Consider the following 21,712-nt stretch of genomic DNA (forward strand, 5'->3'; position numbering starts at 1 on the left):
GACATTGCAGAGTTGTGCATTGTGTTATACTTCAAAGAAACACATGAGGTGGGTTTCTGTATAAAAATGCATTTCCCTTTTAATCATCACTATGTAATCATTTATGTCATACATGTTCAACAGGCACATTTGCAAACTGGCTACCTTTACAAATAAATAAAAAAAACAAACAGTCCTGTATCAGGTGACTATAGTGAAAGAAACAGGTAAAGAGCGGTGAACTGTGAGTTGAAGGCTGGGAGGGCTGGGAAGAAGGGAACCAGAACCGGGAACTACTCTTCCAAACACAGTGCAGAGTTTTTTCTACCCCCAGATTTTCACAGTTAAAGAAGTGAAACAACCCCTTGATGCAGACTTTATCTGTACAAAAGTCAATTCTCAGTGTCAGAACTGTAACCCAAATGGACAGGGTAGAAAGCCTCAAATTAAATATATAAATTCAAAATGCATGCAGATTCAGCTTCAAGAAGAAAAAAGGAAGAAAAAGTCCCAGGCCATCTTCCCTAGTACTGAAGAGTATTTGCTGCTTCATATATTTCACACCTGCAAGCATGGGAATTGGCATTAACCAGACAGCATGTCAGACTGCCCTCTTGCTCCTACATACAGCCATTCAGCTTTCTTCTTCTCCTTCAATAGAAATCTTCAAGTAATTTCTCCTTTGTCTTCCAGGCTACTGGCTGCGCCCCAGAGAGTGCTGACTGTTAAAATGCATAGACTTCATATTTCTAGTCTCCGGCAACACTTGTTCCCTTATTTCAGAAAGGAATCTCTTTTTTCCTTAAAAGCTGGCTCTGCTGATTCAGGTATCCTCATCTCAGATTTTGATCTACCAGCATCAAAGACATTCTTCTGTTCAGAGTGTGCCTCAGCAATCAGACAATAAGAAGCAGAGAAGTTTCAAACAAGGCTAGTGGTTCCCCAGGAGACTAAAGGCAATTAATAACATGTTTTTCTGTAAGGAGCAAAGCTAATGAACCCTGATTTTCTACGCATCTGTGACATTCAGCTTCTTTCCTGTCTGCAAACAGTTTACCCAATGAGCTTCTTTGCCTCATGCCTCCTACCTTACCCTTACCCAATACCTCCCTGCACCTTACTATGACGAACCACCAAGCATCCAGTTCCCTCTTGTTCCTAACAGGAACATCAGCAGGACCTCAGCTTTCTCTGGGCACCCTTATTTGGTCCATCACTTGCAGAATGGTTTGCAGCGTGGCTCGTCCAGAGCCACAGGGGTACTCGAGGATCAGCAAACTGCTGCCAGGTAGAGTAAGTTATGTTTGCATCATCCACAAAAAGCCTGTTAATGCACACACAAAATGAACAATTCTAATGAAAACCACAGGTGCTTCATAGCTATAGGACAGCAGTTCAGCTGGAGTTGTCAGATACGGCTGAAACATGCCAATAAATGTGGACATTATTAGGAAGCACTAGACAAGTGAGCCACAAAGAGCAAGAACAAACAAGGCAAGCACAAAAAAAAAATCTTTGAAAACCAGGCAACCAAAAGAAGAATGAAATCTTTCAATGACTGAACTATGACCCTGACTCAGTCGTATGTGTCAAGATCTGATAAGAACTACTGCAGTTGTGACACTGACCATCATTATTTTTCCAATAGATGTGAAAACAGTAATTTCATTAATATCTGGATCATGATGATTGAGTGCCATTTTAACAATATTAAGCTTGAAGATGAACAGAAGTTGATTAGACTCACACTAAACAGGCTAAGTCATTTGCTTCATCTCAAGTATGTGATTACACTGGATTATTCACCATCAAATGATCTGGGAGCACACTTTGAGGAAGCCTCTGATCATAGCTATCCAGCTGCACAATGGACACATCCTGTGGGCTCTCTGGAAGTAATTTTTGAACATAGCATTTAGTCCTATTAGCAAGAAGTGAACGGGTAATTACTTCAACATTTTTAAGCCAACATCTGACCCAGCCTACAAACCAACACCTTCACTGCTGGCCAAGATTTGGAACAAGCCGTACAGATTAAAGTGTCTCATATATAGAGAGCTGGTTAATGACTTCTCCCACCTATGTCTATCTCTAGAAGATTAATTGGCCTGTACCTTGCCTTCACGTGCCATTGTCAAAAGTTTCAAGTGGGAACTGAGCTCACTTTGCAAAATACTCTTCTAAGAAAAAAAAAAAAAGTCATTTAGCAGGCAGCAACTCAGGGAAACAGAATAGCCTTCTGGCAAACAATGCCTACCTTCTGGTCAATGGCTTTTATAGATCATTGTGATTGCTGCTGCTTGTGAAGACATCTGCAGGAATTGCTTCTAGTTTTCTCCTCCCTCTTATTAATAAAGCTAACTGCAGCTTAAAAAAAAAACAAAAGAGCTTAACATCAGTAAGAACATGATAGTGGCCAATTCAGACCCCAGAATCAAAGAATTCCCCCCTTGTTTTGTTGTGTCTCCTCTCCTCCCTCAGATAAAAAGCCATAAGGTTATAAATCAACTGTATTAATTATAGATGTTGAAAATAAGGCATATAGTTTCTGTGTAGGGCCTAGAATAAATGTCTTTATTTTCAGTATTCCTCCCAAACATATTGCACTTATTAAACAGGACCATGGCTGTCCCGGGAATTTCAGCTTTCTGTGGTCAATTAAAATTGAGTAAATAAATGTTAACATTCTGACCATTTACAACATTGCTTTTAGTGCTCTAAGTATAAGAAACTATAGAACTGTATCTTTTTTTTTTTTCCTGAGTGCAGAAAATTTCTGGCATGATTCCTTCACCATGTAAGACCGTGTTTCTTTTGTTCACTCCACTTTTAAAGTTATCTATGTGAAATCTAGTTATTTACATTTCATTCTTCTTCTTCTAACCTGCTATTAAAAGGAAGACGTTCATGCCTTAGCTTTAAGCCAGCCAATCACAGGAGCAGCAAATCAATATGTTTCTTTAAGATGGTTGGAAATGCCATCAAGGGGAAAACAGTTCGTGTTTATTTCAGACTCTGAACTAGTTCTAAACTGAGGGGCAGAAGAAAGATGCATAGAAAGGCTTTGCTAAGAAGCAACTTAATGGCATGGGACTAACACCTGGACAAAGAATAAAAACACAAATCAAAAACGAGGTGATAGAAGAGAGACCACACAATTATTATTTACTTTATCTTGGTCACATCCTAGGTTGACCTCTATTTAGCGCAAAAATGTGCTATGTTATAGTCATTGACTAGATGCTCCCTTATTTGTAGGCAGTAAATGTTTACAAGAGGAAAGATTATTTAATTTTCAAGACCAAGCATTCCTGCAAAGGAATTGTTTAAACAACTGCAAAGCCAAGGAGAAATGTTTCACAGCAGCAGTGAAATAAAAGCTCTGATTGAGGATTTACAAACCGTGTGTGAAACTATTTCAGACAGTTCTTAATCACTAGTTTAAAAGTCAGAAGGCTCTCTGAATGTCACTGGTATCAAGATGAATGTCACACATACCACAAAGGATTAAATATTTTTATTATTATTTTTTAATTGGCAACACTTGAAATGAATATGAGAGATTTTCAGGAAGGTCCAAAAAAAAGTGGAAGGGACAGAACACCAACACTGCACTCATTGCAGATGTACCCTTCCACAAAATGTTTATTGAAACACTGGAAAGTTTGCAGAACATTTTGCACTTACAGGAAAAGAGGAGAAAAAAAATCTTTTCAGAGTCAACCTGCTCCAAATTAGGAGAAAACAAGCCTTTAAAAATAGAGAGGGAAGCTAAGATGACACAAAGATGAGAAGAAAAAGGAGACTTGAGCAATTTATAGTGTTATGAGATCAGACTTTGTGTAAATTCATACAGCTCCTCTGTTTGTGACAGACTCCAAACAAGGTATTTATTTCCCCCCAAAAAAGCATTTCCTTTTCTAACGTGTATGTCAAACAGCAGTGATGAGTTACACAAGCTAGGAAATCCAGTGATGAAGTGCCTCAACAAACATGGCTCTCTCTGTTCAAAAAAGTAGCAGTTATTAAAATACTCCTGGACCAGGCTTGGCTGGAACATCCACATGAGCTCGACTGTTTGCATCAGTGATAACCCATGAAGGGCATCACCTCCTTCTACAGAGCAGGCACAGCAGGTGGCACAGACCCAGCCTGTCTTACATCAAAGCCACCAGCAGTTCAGCCTGGCCTCTAGAATACCTGTCCAAAACAGGTTGGCTTTAAAAACCTGCAGATTGCTTTTGAGGTTACACCAGCATTCCTTTAAGGACTTCTTACAATATTTAAGTGCCATTTCAGCTGTGAGTAAGATGACTGCATTTTTTCCTCATTTTTTTTTGTTCTCACTCCTTAAAAACATAATTAGAATACGTAAAACAAAAGATCCTCAACAACGCCCCTGGTTTTCCAATGCAAAATATGAAAATGTTACCTCAAATATCAAAATGGGAGTGACTCTTACTTAACATGTTTTAGAAGGGACTAAAGCAGTCTTTGAAAAGAATAAGTAGTCCTACATACAATCATCTGCAATGTACAGAGCATTAAAATATAATTTATGTGTATTAGACATTATGAGGTGCAATAAATTATTGTTTTCATTTGTAGAGCAATATTAGTAGTGATTTAACTGAAGAAATACTTCCTCGTGGCCCATAGGAGTGAAAGGTCAATGGCATAATGAATTCCTACAAAACAAATAGTAGACTTCCCCCATCCTTCAGCCAGCAGGTGGTAAATTAGCAGGTAATAAAGCGTGTATGTAATCTGCATTCACAGGCCAATAAATAATATTCAGGGGCTAGTTTTACCTGCTCTAGTTGATAGTACATTACTGGCACTGGATAGTTCCACAGCATCTAGGAAAGGTGCAGAGAGCAAAAGCTAGCGGATTTTGCAGTAGCCTGACTTTTAGCACTGCTATATGTCAGATATCATCAGAAAGGCATATCTAGAATATTATAGCAATGCTCATAAATTCCACACTGTGCTGTAATAAAGTACTGCTTCTACATGTGGCAAATACACGTTCCTGTGGTCCCTTCAGCTTGTGACATTTACTCTGCTATCCTATTAATACTGGTGGCATTTCAATCGGGTAATGGAATAGTGGAGGAAAAAAAAATTCTTAATATGCAGCATCAGTATAAAGGACAGAAAAAAAAAACTTCCTAAAATAACATGCTACTTCTCGCTCTGAAAGTTGAGCATATTATCAAGGTATTTCTCTGAATGGGCATTAATTATCCATTCAATTGCAAGACTTGTACGACACATTGATGCTCTCCAGTTACAAAAAATAATGCTGCTTTGCAATACAATTAAATTCAAATATTATTAAAAAGTACTGTTTTTTTAAAAAAGCTGTCACTATTTTTTACCCTAGCCAGTCTCAGCTTTCCCTTTATATATAATATACACACACACATACATATATACTTTTATATATATATAAAAGAGAGGAAAAAATCATATTTAAGCTCTTGTCATTATCCTAAATAACACATTTACATTTGTAAGCTGATTTAAGAAAATCTGAACAGATCAAGAAATGTTATCTATCAGGCCTTGTGTATGCCTATTTCCAGCTTTCAGGAAAATATTACATGAGTAAAACAAACAAAAAATCCTACTTCTTGTAGTACTTGAATGAGGGGATGAAAAACTACATTTTCTGAAGTGGCAGAACACTAGGAGAGCAAATAATGTTGCCACAGTGCTACCAATGCCATTAAATTGCTGTTCCTGTGAGAAAATACACCACCCTGTGTCACAACCACAGACAAAGAAATACCATGAGTTAGCCTGTACCTTGTTCATTTCAACATCCTTTTAGTTGGACTTTTTTCCATCATTCCTGTCTCAACATAAAGCTAAGCTGATGCTTATAGCAGTTTAAGTAAACAAAATTGCAGCTGTAACCAAAATACATAACAGCAATAATCACGCTTTTTGTAAAGCAGTATGCACCCAAGAAAGTCGGTGCTATTTTTTATTCTGGTCTTACAGTAGAATAGATGTCTCATGGCTTCCATACCCACACCAGGGCAGATGCTGGAATTGTGGAACAATGGCTTTTTAAAGAGTAGTCACCACTTTTAAATAGGCAACATATGACTCATCACAAGAACTCAGGGCTTTTATCTAGTGATGAAAGGGGACAACATTCTGGAGTCCTGCTGGGGCACAGACTTGGTAACTGGATTCACAAAGCACTTTGCTTTTGTGTTCTCCTTTAAAAAACTGCATAATTGTTTCAATTGCTGTATAAAAATAGCTAACTGTCGATTGCAAATTTTTTGATTTTGAACTTTAACTTCTCCAACAGGGCCACACATTAAGTTTGGGCATATGCATATCTGCAAGAATTTTGTGATGGCTAGAGCAACACACCCTTTTGCATTTAGCTAGCAATTTTTAACACCTGTTTGAGACAGGTTTTTTGTTTGTTCTGCTATTGAGTAGCTTCCACCTGTTTACAACAATGGAAAAATATTTTGAAAAAACCACCACCACATCTCTTCATGATTTTTGTTAATGTTTACTTACTGTAGACAGTAGGCTTCAAAACAATTTTAAAAATCATATTAGCTACGGTATCTTGCAAATATGAAGATTATGCTTCTGTTAATCTGTATTTTGCATTTCTAAGACCCGACTCTCCTGCATGACCATACTATCTAGGCTGAAATCATTTTGTTGGTAACAACATAACTATTTAAAACTATGCCCGCTGAAACTGTGACCAACACCCCAAAATCTATCAGGGAGCCTTTCAAATTAGCCCTGGGAGCTCAGGACAGAGCCACTCCAGCACTGGCTGGAAACCCTGCCCTCGGACACACACCCTTGGTGGCTGGACAAGGGACTCCCCCACACACCCCTTCATTCAGCTCCAACTGTTGCAGTCACACAGTGCCCATGACCACGCCAGCTTCACTTGGTGCCAAACAAAATGAGTTTGGATGTGCAGTTTGTGAGCTAAAGCTCTTCTATACCAAGTCCCTCCTCTGTGAAGCCACTGGCACAAATGCTGCTTTATACTTGATTGCACCTGCTTGTGTTCACAGCCAGGAGCAGAATACCTGACAAGATGGTAGCAAAGACAGGAAACCATATTTATGCTCAGCAAAAGACTGTCTATGCTCAAACATAAAGCCAATAGAACAACACAGGCTATCAAACTCGATGTTAAACTAGACCACAGCCTGTTAAGTGCAATTCTCAATTGATGATGACATTAGGAACCAAAAAAAAACAACAGTGAAGGAGAAAAGGTCCACAGCAGTTCTGCATCTACCTGAAGGACTATAAAGCACCTGCAAGCCTGTTACCCTTGTGTGTTCTCTGTTATGTTTACAGCTGAAGAATTAAGGATGTTCTTATAAGGTAAAACCAATTCAAATGCAAAAGCACATTAAAACAAAACAAAGCAAAACCTCAATGGAAATTCCTTAGCCTGTCTTTCATTAGTCTGCATAGCTATTAATGCTCCACTCATCCTTTTAATGGGACATGTTAAAATAATTGGCTATTCCAGACCTCATAAGCAGAAAAAACATCACTTTCCTTTCCTCATAAGGCAGGAGAGGACAAGCATTTAGGGACTCTCTTCAAAACACAGTAGGTGTTTATTGATATATATTTTCCCTATGACTTCTTCCTTGTCTGACTTGCTGATTAGCTTCTAGCATTCATTCTTTTTCTCAGAGGCTATAAATCATAATAGATTATAATTAAATGTTGGTTCGTTGTATTGTTTGCATATCAAGTGCAGGTTTCTGTTGCATTAAGAGCTGTATGCACACAATGAGAAACAGGCATCACCATAAAGAGCAAACAGCCCTGTCTAGACAAGGCTCAGAAAGATGTCCCAGGTGCAGCTGATCAACTTATTTTTACCCACCCTCCTGAGAGGGGGGGGGGGGAAGACTCAAATAGAAAAAGATACTGCCTCTAGCTTGCCACTTAAGAGGTAGCGAGTCCAGAAAATTTTGCTCACATTTGTGTAAGGAACAATACACAAGAACATAATTAATTCACTCTAGACAAGCTAATCTTTTTCAGATGCTTTGATTGTAGTAATCACTACTTTTTCCCAGTTCTTCCTCCCTCTCCCTTCTTGTCTATTTGATTCTATTCCATAACCCATAACAGGAGAATGACTGTTCTGAGTCATAGCAAGTGCTTACCTAGCCTTATACCTGTCTGCTCCGGCCTTGAGCAAACACAGGCTGAGATGCTGCCTACTGTTCCCTAGTGGTGGTTATATATCTAGATCTTTCAGAGAGCTCTGACTCTTATGCCATTTTTTTTTTCTCCTTAAACTTTTCAATCTAACTTAGACTTTAGATAGGTCTTTTGCAAGCAGTTTTTCACAGCTTGTTTTTTTTAAGCACAGAGAAAGCATGCTATTTTGTTAACACTTCATATTTAAAAAACAACAAGCCTTACAATCTTCTATTTTACTCTAGATGCCCATAATGTGTTTTAAACGCTTGCATCTTGTCTGAAAGAAGAACTATCTTATTCATAGATTAGGTGGCAAGAACATACAGAGGCTACAGAGCACATTACTCACCACTTTCTCACCTAGGCCATTTACAGAGCTCAAAACTCAAGGAAGAGGAACCCATCACATTGCTCCCAGGGAAAAACAGGAGCTTCCCCTAGGCTGAATTTATATAGACCCCACCCAGGCAGGGGATGAGGCTGCTCCACCCAGGTCCAGGTGAAGCTGTTCAGGGTCTTGTTAAGGCACAATTGGCTCCTCCGGTTCCTCTCTCTCTCCTGGTTTTTGGCTATGTTTGAAAAGCTGTTTTTAACCTTTCAACCTCAGATACAGCCAACCTGTGTCTTAAACAGCTTTGATTGTGCCTTGAGAGAATTAGCCCAGGTGCACAGCTGTCCCAACAAGCTCCCCTCTGAGATTGAAGCTGCACTATTCTCCAGCTTGTCTCACATAACTGCTGCATCTTGGGATCACAATCCCAACACGATCTACCTTACCATATTCTCTGTACTCTATTCTCATTAATAGCACTCAAAGTTCATTCAATCTGGAATTCAGTTTGAAAACCCATTCCCAGGACCACATCTCATCCAAGTCAACTGCAATTCAACTCAATGGCAATGCTCAAAGAGATCTTACTGGTGTTACTGGTAATTGAATCAAGGATTTGATCTTTTAACTGCTGAAACACTTATTGAAACTAGCAAATATAGCAGTTCCTGACAGCCCAGCCATATTTAGGGAATTATTGATATTTAAATCAATACTGTTTGCTTTTAAGCCAGTGTCTCTGTCCTGCTGCTCTCAGGAAGGCCTCACCCCATACTTAAATTTTCCTGAGTCATGCATATTACAAGCATACATGTTACTGAACATAAATTGTAAGTGCTTTTAATTACAGTAATTTGTAAATATATCTTTTACACTACATATCACACGTTGAATTGCCAATAGCTCCTAACATTTTTCCACTTTCAGTATGCTGCTTATTTCATCAGCACAGGCTGTTCTGCTGTTTTTATTCTCCAAACCAGCCTGACTTTATGATTCTGTTCATTTCACACCTGGCAACACAGAAAATGCAGAGGTAATAGAGGGGAAATCCTTTAGCAATCAGTAAAATGACCAGAACTGCAGTGGTGATGTGTGCTATTTTCTCAAGCAGCAATAAAAAACGTGAATTTTCAAGGGAGCTACAAGTCATTGTTTGCTACAGTGACACGCCAGCATATGCTCATGTTATCATTTAATAATACAGAAGATAGCACTCATCATGACCATCAGAGAGCAAAATAACAGGGAGGCAGGTGTTGTCATACAAAGTACCTCACTGTAAGATGCATAACACATGCTCTGGCTGTTGATGTTGGAAGCAGATTTTATACAGAAATACATAAACACAAAAGATCCTGAACATGCATATGCATACAAATGCACATTCTCCTCTCAGAGTAGTGAAAAAACACTGTATATGCTTTACCTGGAACATCATGGAAAGTTTAGATTCTGAAAAATAATTCCAGTCATGACTTTTCAGAATCTCATGTTTGGCTTCATGACATTTGCTTAATTGCAGCGTCTTCTACCTCAGTCTTCTCCAGTGATGACACATTCCTACCTGAGATTGGAAAGATAAATTGTATGCTTTCCAGTGTGTATTAATAGGCCAGAGACTTAGAAATCCTACATCTGAACACAAAAGTTTCAATGTTTTCACCTAAGCAGTGACTTATGCAGTCATTTTTATTTACCAACAATAAATAAGCTACAGTAGGAACCATCTGTTGTTATAACGAATCCAGATAAAACACATCTTCCTCATCAATGGATGCCAGAGGTGGGGAATCAGAAGTGAACCTCCCTGGGTTGAATTTTTGCAAGATGACTCGGAGGAAATAGCAGAACAGACATTTGAAACAAGTGGTGGGAGACAGGTCAGGGGTAGATATAATCATAAGCTCTTGTCTTGTAAGAAGGAAATAATTCCCCCAGACTGATGATATGGAGTAAGATAAGCATCAACACAATAGGGGTTAGATTCGAAACCTTATAAAAGACAGAACAAAAGCAACCTAGACAGAAACTGCCTCAAAACTATTTTTACGTACTCCTAACCTTATTTCAGATTCATCTTCTGAACTTTTTTTTCAAATAAATTCCTCTGCATGTTTCACCATTTAAATATGCTTCAAAAAATCACTGATAATTTTATAAAGTTCACAGAAAATATTGTCATTTTACTTATGCAAGCTAACTTTCTTTCCTATTATTTCATTTACTGCTCCAATAAATATCAAGACTGCAATAAAACAGAAGCTCATCCACTAAAACATACACTATGGAATGGGTTCACAATTTGTACAGAAAGCATCCTGGTAAAATAATATATAAAGAAGGAAATCAAATGCAGATTAGTTATTCAATAAGGCACAAATAATTAATACACATCTAATACAACTAAACTTTAAGCCAAATACATTTACATAAATATTTGATATATGCTTATTAAGTTTAGAATATATATTGTTTACACTTGACAACGTTAAATAAATTCACTCCTAAAATCTCCAAACTGCTCACACAACAGACACATGCAAGTATACGAAACCTTTGGGAGAAAATCTTGGTATTTTAGTGGCAATTTGTAAATAATCAGTATCCCATTGTCTCCAGTAAAGGCTTTTGTTTCAAAAAATATCATATATACAGGACAAAAAAAAGGGGGGGGGGGAGAATTTCAAAAACAACAAAAATATATACTCTAATAAACTGAAGCCTTTTTTCAGGGAAGGGCAAGACTGTAAAGGCCCTAGGGAAAACAGGAAACAAATGTCATCTTTCTTTTCATATAATTGTATACCCATGTGCTTTATATAATCAAAATGAATACTTCAATTTGCTACATATTTAGCTGGAGGAACAGAAGGCATATGGAGAAAAAGCCCCAGGGGCAAATGATCTCACTCACCTGGAAAACAATGTGCGTGTTAATAGAGTAATTTGTTAATTAAAGATTCTAAGATGCCCACCAAAGCCATTTATTTTTGAATTACCACTTCCTAGAGTTAAACAAGATCCTTGGTAAAATGTAATTAGAAACTCTATTTTTCCTCTGTCTCAGTTGTTTCTGAGTGCAATCAATTTGACAAGTATCCCAAGAGTTACCTCAGTAGCAGATGGTCCACACACTCACCCAATCAGCACTGTGCACCAAGAACAAAAAAGATAAAACAATTTCACGCCTGTCGCTAGAGCTCCAAGATACAGTGCTGTATTGAATTATCTTCAAATTAAGCTCCTTACTTGCAATGGAACACAAAACAGGGACAACTGCTGAAGACAAATAAGTACTCATTTATGACTCCAAGCACAGTGTGTTTTTCTTTTTTTTCAGGAACACTTAAAATATGGGCAGTGTCTTTTCAGCTCTCAGTAATGAATATGAGAACGTGGCCATAAATATTTATCCAGAGGCATATTAATTCCCCTGATACCTTGAAATACTTCCCATTGCAACCATGTGGCAGCCCATTAGAAAACTGATAGCTGGATTTTATTTTACTTTTTTTAAGGAAATAACAACAAATTAACATGCTTTATGTTAAGAACCCTAATAATTCTGTTTTGTTCATTCTGAAAGAAACAAATTCAAATGACTAGCTTGCATTTACAGCAGTAATAAAAAATTATTAGGTAAATAACCCACAGGCATGTGTTATTCAGGAAAGTCCTCAATTCCGAAGCTTTCAAGGATGCTCTATAGGTCACTATGACAGGGGGAAGGAAGAATCGGGTTAGTAAGAAACACTGGCTCTTACTCCTGATGCTGCTGTTGGCTGTGCCCCCAGGTCCAACTCCTGTGTTACACTTGGTTTAGGAACCTAAGGGATGAAAGAAATTCATATTGCAGTGGTATGGGAATGGGGGTTATTCTTAAAAGTCCACTTTCGGGTGCAAAACACAGTAAAAAATAGGAGACAAATAGGGGACAGGACAGTGGGAAACTACATGCTGCATGGTCTGGTTGCTCCTGTTCTTCATGGAGGAATTCAGCCAAAACCATTGGCAGATGTTTGAATTATAAGTAATCACAGCAGAGCTTCATTTTGGCAAGTTGCTAAGAGACATGCTGAAGATTTCAAAAGCACCATTGTCTGCTCCCCAGAAAAACTAGAAAATCCCTAACAAAGGAAACTGACAGTATATATTGCAATTAGACATAGGGATTTCTCAAACAAATGCACCAGTGAAGAGCTATTCTTTATGTGCTCAGCTTAGGTGCAAGCATTTATCACACAGGGACTCTGCTACAGAAGGTGTTGGTCAGTGGTTGGTCACTTGTTTATATAGGGTTGTTCCCTCTTATTTTGCAGTTGATTTTAAGAACATGATGTTCTCTTTGCATTAGTACTCACTTTGCCATTTATACAGTTATATTTATAAAAATCAAAAAACAAAACCAACAATAAAACATAGCTGCATTTACTGGTTACATATGTAATTACATAAATACTTAGGTGTAGACACACAAAAACTAAATCTACCTCTTTTAAAATTTTTAAATCAAAATCTTGTTATGCATTAGTCGGAGAAAGTTTTGTGAACTCAGGTATATCTAAACCTGAATCCACTGAAAAATAGTTTTGCTGTAGTAAGCATTTACAAGTACAGTAATTAACGTTGACATGAAAATAACACAAGGACAGGAGGGTGAAACACTCTAAGCACAGCATATAAAACACTATCCCATGAATACGCGGCAAATAATGCTATTCTGTATGCGAGATAATAGGTATTTCGGGGCGGGGGTTGGGGGCGGGGGGAGTGACAAAAATCTCAGCAATACAGTAGCAAAACGCTTAAAATATGGGATTTAGAGTTATATTCTGGCTACTATTGATGGAGAGGTTTTATTTTTCTGGCCATTGTATCTTTAAAGCTCAGCAAGTCTGATATTCCCTCCCTCTTTCTGTAGTACTTTTGGCATCTGGCTTGATTACAGCAATTGGGAACTTTTAGTATTGGTCCACGCTGTAGCTCTGAGAAGGGTATTTATTCTACAGAGAAGAGCATTCTTTTTCCTAACTTACCTGGATATTTTGTTGTAACTTTCTTGACTCAAAAGAAAAAAAATAATAACAATACTCTATGACCACAACCAAACTTGATTTTTCTCCTCCAACAGCTAGATATGGAAGTGATCCCAGAATCCCCCAAACCCACCGGCTTCTCTATATCAAAATCCCCCCAATCCACCCACTTCTCTGTATCAAAATGATAAAATTCTTTCCCCTCTTTTGTTTTAATCCCCATCTTGTTTCAGACTACGCCCAACAACAGTAGGTAAATAGAAGCTTTTCACCTGTCAAGCTCGCATCAAGAGTAAAAAGAAAACCCCAAACAAATCAAAAGTTTGGCTTCCAGAGAATGCTACAAGATCTCACTGTTGCTCATTTGAGGAAAGAAAGGGAAAAAAAAATAATTGATTTCTATTATTAATCAATACTGTTAGAAATATATTCTAAGAAGATTCTTTCTGTCCTATTTTTATGAACATTCCGAACATTTCCTATGCTCCTAATTATAATAATTTCTATTAGCCCACAGGCCATATCTTGTTTTCATACAGATTTCTCTCTCTGATACAACATATTTCCATATCTGTCTTATCTTTATTTGTTGTTGTTTTTGTTTTTGTTTTCAGTGCAATTGTGCATCGATACTGTGTTCCGTGTATTCACCCTGGTGAGTATACATGGAACCTTTTTGAACCTGGACAATTTTTCCTAAGTCTGCTCATGCCAGCAAAAATATATTTAGTGCATAACTGAAATATCAAAATAACACGATGAAGGATTCTGAGCTTCTCTCCATCTACCTTTGCACACCCTTCCCATTGGTTTGAGAGTCTATTGTATTAGTTACAGTTTCTTTAGTTGTTTTTTACAACTGACTAGATAGACTTTTAGCTAACTGCTACTACAACTGGAGGACTGGATGAGGGGATGAAGCAAATGACTGAGAACACAAACACTTCAAAGCAGGAAGAGGGTACAAGGAACTGCAGGATAAATGCCTATCATATGTCAGCTACTTGCTGCTGGCTCCTCTCAGGGAACCAACAGCTTGGAGTAGTACATTGGGGCAATGGCAAGGAACATGTTAAATACGATTTTCAGTCTTAGTTTACACTCTAAGGTCAGGCTGGTTCAATGCTTTGGGATGGTAACTACTGAAAGATTCATTTTGCATTGTTCCAAATCATATCTCAAGCAATTAATTTGATTATTATATAAGAATTATATAACTACTATATATGCTTAATTCAAATGTGAGCAATTACTGAGTATCGAAAAAAGTCAAATTAACTTTTGCACATTATTTTGTGGCCCACCAGTGTCCCACAGCCAAAGTCACTGGTTAACTGATAAATGGTACATCATTTATTGTGTACACAGCCTTGAAAAAATGTATTCCTTTTTGTTCAAAATGCTACTAATCTGAATTTATTTTTGCCTCTCTCTCCTCCCATCAGGGATAAATAATACTAAATTTGCTAAAAGGACCAAAAATGAAAAAGTAGCCTGCTAATTGTCTTGAATTATCAAAATACTACTCACCACAAATAATTACTTAGCATAGTAAGACTATGTAAATTAACTGTCACATCCTTTTATTAATCTTATTCCTTGAGTTATACAAGAGAATTCAGAAGGGAATTAAAAAAAAAATAAAAATAAGAAGGAATGTTTTTTCCAGTTAAACTTACATAGTCATTCATCCCAAATTACAGTTAAATCTATTGGTTATAATTGCTATCTGTTTTTTCTCTTTCTGTTTTCTTTGACAGTTTTGGAGCCCCATTTATTCTAATAAGTATTAGAAACACTATCAGATCTATCAGTCTTATTTTGCCACTACACTTCTCTTTGTAGGTCAACACTTGATCTGTAGGGTCTAGATTAAGATACATCAGTCAAGAACAACCAACACAATAGTCTCCCCATCCTGCTCCACTTAAGTCTCTATCTAGTACAACACACATAAACTGTTTAAATATATTTTGTCCATATCTGGGGTTATCAGATAGTGATGTGAGTAGTGATGAAGTGAGAACGTAAATTTGCTGCTTTTGTTGCTCAGCAAAGACCTTGTGGAAGTCCTTGTATTTCAGGTTTTGTTTTGGGAATAAAACTACCATCTGCTGTATTATTTCCTCCCTAAAACTGCCAGTTCACGCCAAGGTAAATTAATTTCTTATTATTTTGCATTACCATCAGTGTCTTCTGCTGCAGACTGGGATCTTTCCCTTCACAAAGTAGTTACGAGTTTGCAGTAATGTGGAGTTCATTAAAAGCTGTGATGTTATGGGAAGGGTTATTGGAAAATAAAAAATTGGAGAGGCTCTCTAATGTTTATATAGATATCCTGTTACTTTGCCAGGTGAGGAACAAAGAGGAAATTGCTGTAGGAAATGGAAGGGAGATAGAGTTAATGAATTTTCTAGCAACTTGAACATTTCCTTGATAAGGAAACATGGGGCCCTTTGCTACAAAGGTCTACAAAGAATTCAGTTCCACACTGCCAGCTCAGCAATCTTTGTCTCAGATGTTTTCATAGCAAAGTAATATTTGCAAGTTCAGGCAAAAGTCTAATTGTAGCTTTACAGTACAATGACAAGCCTGAATAAAATTACCTCTTCTAGAAAACTGATGCATGTGCAATCTAAAATAAAAAGGAGAATACATTACTCATCTAAGATGTATTGGTTAATTCCAATTTCTTTGCCTAAGCTTTTTATCAATAGAAAACACACCTAGCATTAAATAACTTTTATTTCTCCATAGAAATATTTTCAAAGGAAAATCTGACTGAAAACCACAGAGCAGGCTAAGCGAGAAAACTTTACCTGTGAACAGAAATACTTTGGAATATATTTTATGGCTACAAACAAACTTTATGTTCTTACAGCTGCTGGCAGTCTGTAAATAATGGCTGGCAAATTGATAAAGTAATCTCATGGGCCCAGGAGAAGCTCTCAATGCTGAATCAAAGTCCAGAACAGACCTGCCACTATAACTGAATTGTATTTTAAATTACCTGGAGTAAGAGTTTTGACGATTTTTGACCCATTCTATTTGATAGAATACAATTTAACACTAAAATTATAGATAAAAGTAGTAATTCCCTTGCCATCTACAAGTGAAAATGTTTCACTAACTGTAGTTAATAAATAGCATAATTGTGATGTATTAAAAACAAATCAACCCTTGATGAAATCTATACAGATTAGAAAATGTCAGTTGTCAAAAAGGAATGTAAAGTGCATTATAAGAAAAGCATAAACAGAAATGAGATCTACCCTAACAATGAACCCAAGGAAGACTAGATCAAATTCCTGATCACTAGAGAAAGAATGAAAATTTTCCTTTACAAGAAAAAAAAAAAAAAAAAAAAAAAAAGGAAAGGAAACATCAGCTGCCAAGCCTGAGGCTTTCAGTGGCTGAAACCACCATCTGTGGCAGGGCGCCTGCTGTTACCTCAGTGAGCGTGGTGAAATCTGCAAGAATTTATTACACTAAACTCATTTAATTCGTAGGCTTTAAAAGGAAAAATAACACTAACCACTGAAGAGAAATTAAAATGTATGCAGTGAGATTATGGCGTTCCATCCCAATAAATACCTTATTGTCATTTCCAGTCACAGTCCACCCTGCGCCACTATAGAGTTCATTAGGCCTCAAGACAGAGGCCTGTCAGTCGTGCTTGGTCTGAACCCATCCTGGCCTTCCTGGGTCTTTATTTTGCTGTAAAAGCTAATTTTTATTTTTTATTTTTTAACAGCCAGATGGATATACCTTGTATATGCTTCTTCTGTGTGTTTGGGATAGCTGTAGTTTTATACAGACAGCAGCACGAGCTGTTGTTCTGTGAGTAATGACGCAGCGTCGTGAAACACAGGCCTCTGCGGCAGGCAGCGGCCTGCGACGGGGACACAGGCTGCAGTGCTGAGGGCATTGGGCAGGGTCCAACTGAAGGTCTCCTGAGGGAGACCTTCAGAACAGAACCTACTCTAGGGCTTTTAAAAATTATTTTTTAAAAAAAGTATCCAATATCAAACATTCCACAGACAGTAAATTTGAAGGCCACACGGACTTGCAGACCAGTGTAGAAAAAAATAGGTATAAAACATGTTAGCACACATCTAAAAAGGACCCTGTCTTGGCCAAGAATGAGGAGGAAGGAAGCACCAACACCAACTTCATATCGCTCCTGGCAAAGGGCAGGGGATGGCAGCACGAAGCACATGTATAATGACTTTAGCTGTATTGTTATTGCTTAGATTTTCTCTAATGGTGTTTTTTTCCTTATTCTTTGTATTTTTTCTTTTTCAGTAATCATTAAACATGGATTAATAATAATAATTCTCTGAATAAGATTTCAATTATCATAACCCTAAATTTTTAGTTTTACAGATGAAGTGCATTTCTTTTTTTTTTGCCCATAACAAGACTGCAAGTGTAACAGAGTGTCTTTTAAAGCACATTACAAGAAGAAACTTAGTCCCTGTATGAGGGTATGTTCACCAAATTCACACTGGTTCTGTCCAGGGTTGTGACTCTCTGAATCACCACCATCTTTAATGGGTGTCCCATACAGATGCTTGAACTACTGCTGCTTTTTATGGTGGCAACTGGCACAGAGGTAGTCTGGATCATTGATTTTCTATAAATGAATTACAAGCTTCTGATCGATACCTTCCATTTCATCAATTAGATGAAATCTTGAGTGCACACAGGTGTGTTATAAATATCCAAGGACTCATGGGTTTATTCTTCTTGATCTCAGAGTGACTAGAATCAAGACTTCAAAAAACCTTTTGTAAACTGTATCAATGCCAAACTCAGTGAGTTAGGAAGAACCTTGCTGGGAACATCAGTGAGTCTGAGGGAAGGGGTAAAACAGGAGACTTTAAACCACCAGAGGGGGATGTCTTGAGAATATTATTACTTATATCATATGAAAATCTATCTGTAAATATACTCACTACATGAAAATCTGACATAGATCCTTCCAGTGCTTGCAATGATGCCATTTAGGAACAATTTAGCCCTCCTTTTTTGACACGTATTTTGGTTTCTTTGCTTGTACCTCACATTCTGTGTCTTGCAACTTGCCTTTACATATATCCACCTGCCATTCTTTTGCTTCACAATTTCACGAATGACTGTTGTACTAGTGACAAAAGGTGAAGGATAGTACAAATAGAGTTGTACTATCTTTAGTACTATCTGTACTTTTCTTAATTTGGACAATAACCTGGGATTTGAATGCCAGGCACCAAACCTGGATCTGAATTGCTGAGAGGTTGTTGTAACAGGTCCTAATGGAGATAAGGAGTTACCTCTCTGACAAGCCTTGCACCCTGTAAGTCCAACTCCTGTCTGGGCTAATTTTTTAGCAGAGTGCCCCTACTGAAATCACTAGGATCTAACTGTCTTTCATGCAAGCTGGAAGGTTAGCCATGACTACATCTACCTGATTTCTGAAAGCCCCTAAACATGAATGCTCTGCCCCCTCTCTGAGCAACCTCTCCTACTACTGTCTGAAATAAATGTATTTTATGCATGCATATTAAAATGCATGCAAAGCTTCAAGTGCTTTTTCACCATAGAAATTGTCATTGAACCTCTATCAAAATGTTCAGACTTTATTCCCGTCATTTCTGGGCAACTGCAAAAAAATATATATATAATTTTAAATATTTTTCAAATGAAATACATATTTTTAATAAATAAAAATAAATTGATAACACTTTTCAAAAATTGATTTTGTACTCCCCCATGCATGTCTAACTAAGGCTTTCAGTTTTATCTCATGCTGTTGAGGAATGGTACTTTGCATTATTCAGCAATGATTTCACATCATACCAAAGATAAAGCCAACACCGGGGATAGCTGGCTTTTCTCACATGTTTGGGGATGTTTGTGTTGACAAACACTCACTGATTCATTAATATTCATCAGCTGGTACTTAACTTTAAGAAATATATATGAAATGCTTACCAAATATAATAATACATTGCAGATATATATTCCATTATATTCATATATATATAACACATTCCAGAATCCATCAGAATGATTTCATCAGAGACAAATTGAAATGGTTAAAACCAGCATCAGTTGCAGTGCATTACTACTCACCTTGCAATATATTTTATATTGTGCCTGACTTTTCAACCAACAAAGAGGAAAAAGTCTTAATAGCATTTTACTCTATTCAAATATTGTAAGGGTGGGACATAAACATAACTGCATGAAATCAGTCATCCTGTTTAGCTTGTTATTTTTCATAATTGGAAAATGAAATACTACTCTACTCTGAATGCTATTATACTAGGAAATAAGTCAGGCATATAAATGGAATTTGTTTTATAGGTATTTAATATATTCTTTTGAGGCAGTTATGCTTTCTTTAGCTGAATCTTTTAATAATTTGTAGAGGTGTTTATGATGATGTTGATTGAAATGAATGCAAAATTTTGTATCTAGATATAAACACACACACATATTTTATTTCATTTAATATTCCATTATGACCACAGCAGTCAAGTAGGAGATAAACCCCTGTCATAGAGGTCAACAGATTTCATAAAAGGAAGTGTCAATAATTTACTTAACAGTCTTGATGGACATGTAAACTGTATGACATTTACTACAGATGCCTATCACTTGATTTATTCATTGGGACTTGCACCAAAATCCAAAAGCAACTGGGCTAGGTTCATGAGACCATTTATGAAGGAAATTGCTACTTATAGAGAGCAGAATTATTACAGTGTAACCTGAAGTAGCTACGAGGAAACACAGGAAATGTTTCATAAAATGTTCTTTGTTCTTATGTAAAGCATACTTACTTGAATTCACTTGATACAGAGCTTTGTTCGATTTTAACCATGCACAGGTCTTTGGCACTGAATGAGTATGATTTCTGGGCATTATTTCAACTGTGAGATTTTTATCTTTATTCCATTACTGTTTTTATCTTTGTACTATGAAATTCACAACATGATGCTGAATTTAAGTTATTCAATTGAAGTTATGCTCCTGGCTACATATTTTTTAATGACGTGATTTTGCCTCATAAACTGCCATGATCAACTGTTGTTTTCCTAATGGTTTCTCTGCTGCAACACCAAGATGCACACATGGAAGGACTGCACATTATTGTAAGAGGATATTTATGTGAGGGGAAAGAAAACAACAACAACAAAACTTCTAAAAGTTAAAAAAAGCAAGGCATGAACAGCAGGTTACTGTAGAGATATGACTCTGAAGCACATGAAGCCTAAATTCAGACAAGCATCAGCAAGGATCTTCAAAATGAAGTGCAACTAAGAGATGCTGAGAGAAACGAGAATACCAACTCTGTTCATATATTCAGTGCTATTTCATGGCAACACACCCAAGCAAATGGTCACCCAACTCTCTGCTCCTATTAGCATTCATTAGTTAAAGACCCTGTACTTGAAATGTGCTTGCAGATACCACATCATTTCTGGAGCTCACATTTTAAACCATGGACATCTGTATAACAGGCAATGTGGATAACTAATAGGGGTAGGATCTACCCTCTGGTAAGGAATGCTTCCAGCTAGCGCATTCTCTGTTTGTAATTGAAAAGCCATTGATTAAAATGTTAAAAATGAAAATGTTTGCTTATAGTTTCTTGCAGATCAGAATTAAATTCGACTACAGCTACGACTATGATAATGCTTTTTAAACCTCCAAAAAAGAATTAAGGTTGCTGGAAGGGAAAACATTAATCAGGAGAAAGCAAACCAGATGATGAATAAAAATGCAATAGGCATGAAAAGCCTGTTCAGATCTCTTCAGCTATGTATCATGCACAAACTGACAAGAAGCTATGCATTTACACATGGCTAGATATTTCTTGGCTTTTGTTGAGGTGCATGCTAAGCTTTTTTCTACCTCTTCTGGATAAAGCTTATTTCCAAATACCTAGCTTTTAAATATTGCACATAAAAATAGTTCAAAAGTGACATCAAAACATGTCACTCAAATGTACTACTTTTTATTTAGAAGCTTTGTTGTATGTACCATTCCTATGGCAACTGTGTGTACTCCCTCCCATGACACAGCACCCACCTAGAACATCAAGATAAAGTGAAAGTATACGTTGCATAATTGAATAAAA

The 21,712-nt window shown here is 37.1% G+C and overlaps 1 long non-coding RNA gene across 9 annotated transcripts in view; it reads right to left on the reverse strand.

Annotated features, from left to right (window-relative positions):
* Positions 1-9,941, reverse strand: part of LOC308197817 — an 86,241-nt gene extending 76,300 nt beyond the window's left edge. For 2 of the 9 annotated variants that reach the window (XR_013953322.1, XR_013953325.1), the window contains exon 1: positions 8,561-9,885. This is a non-coding gene — a long non-coding RNA (uncharacterized lncRNA). Of the gene's footprint in view, positions 1-8,560 lie in introns of all 9 variants that reach the window. The other 7 variants (XR_013953319.1, XR_013953320.1, XR_013953321.1 and 4 more) reach the window with 7 other exon arrangements.
* Between the last annotated feature and the right edge of the window lie 11,771 nt (positions 9,942-21,712).

The sequence above is a fragment of the Anser brachyrhynchus genome, assembly GCF_964034855.1.
Source record: "Anser brachyrhynchus genome assembly, chromosome: 7".
Lineage (NCBI taxonomy): Eukaryota > Metazoa > Chordata > Aves > Anseriformes > Anatidae > Anser > Anser brachyrhynchus.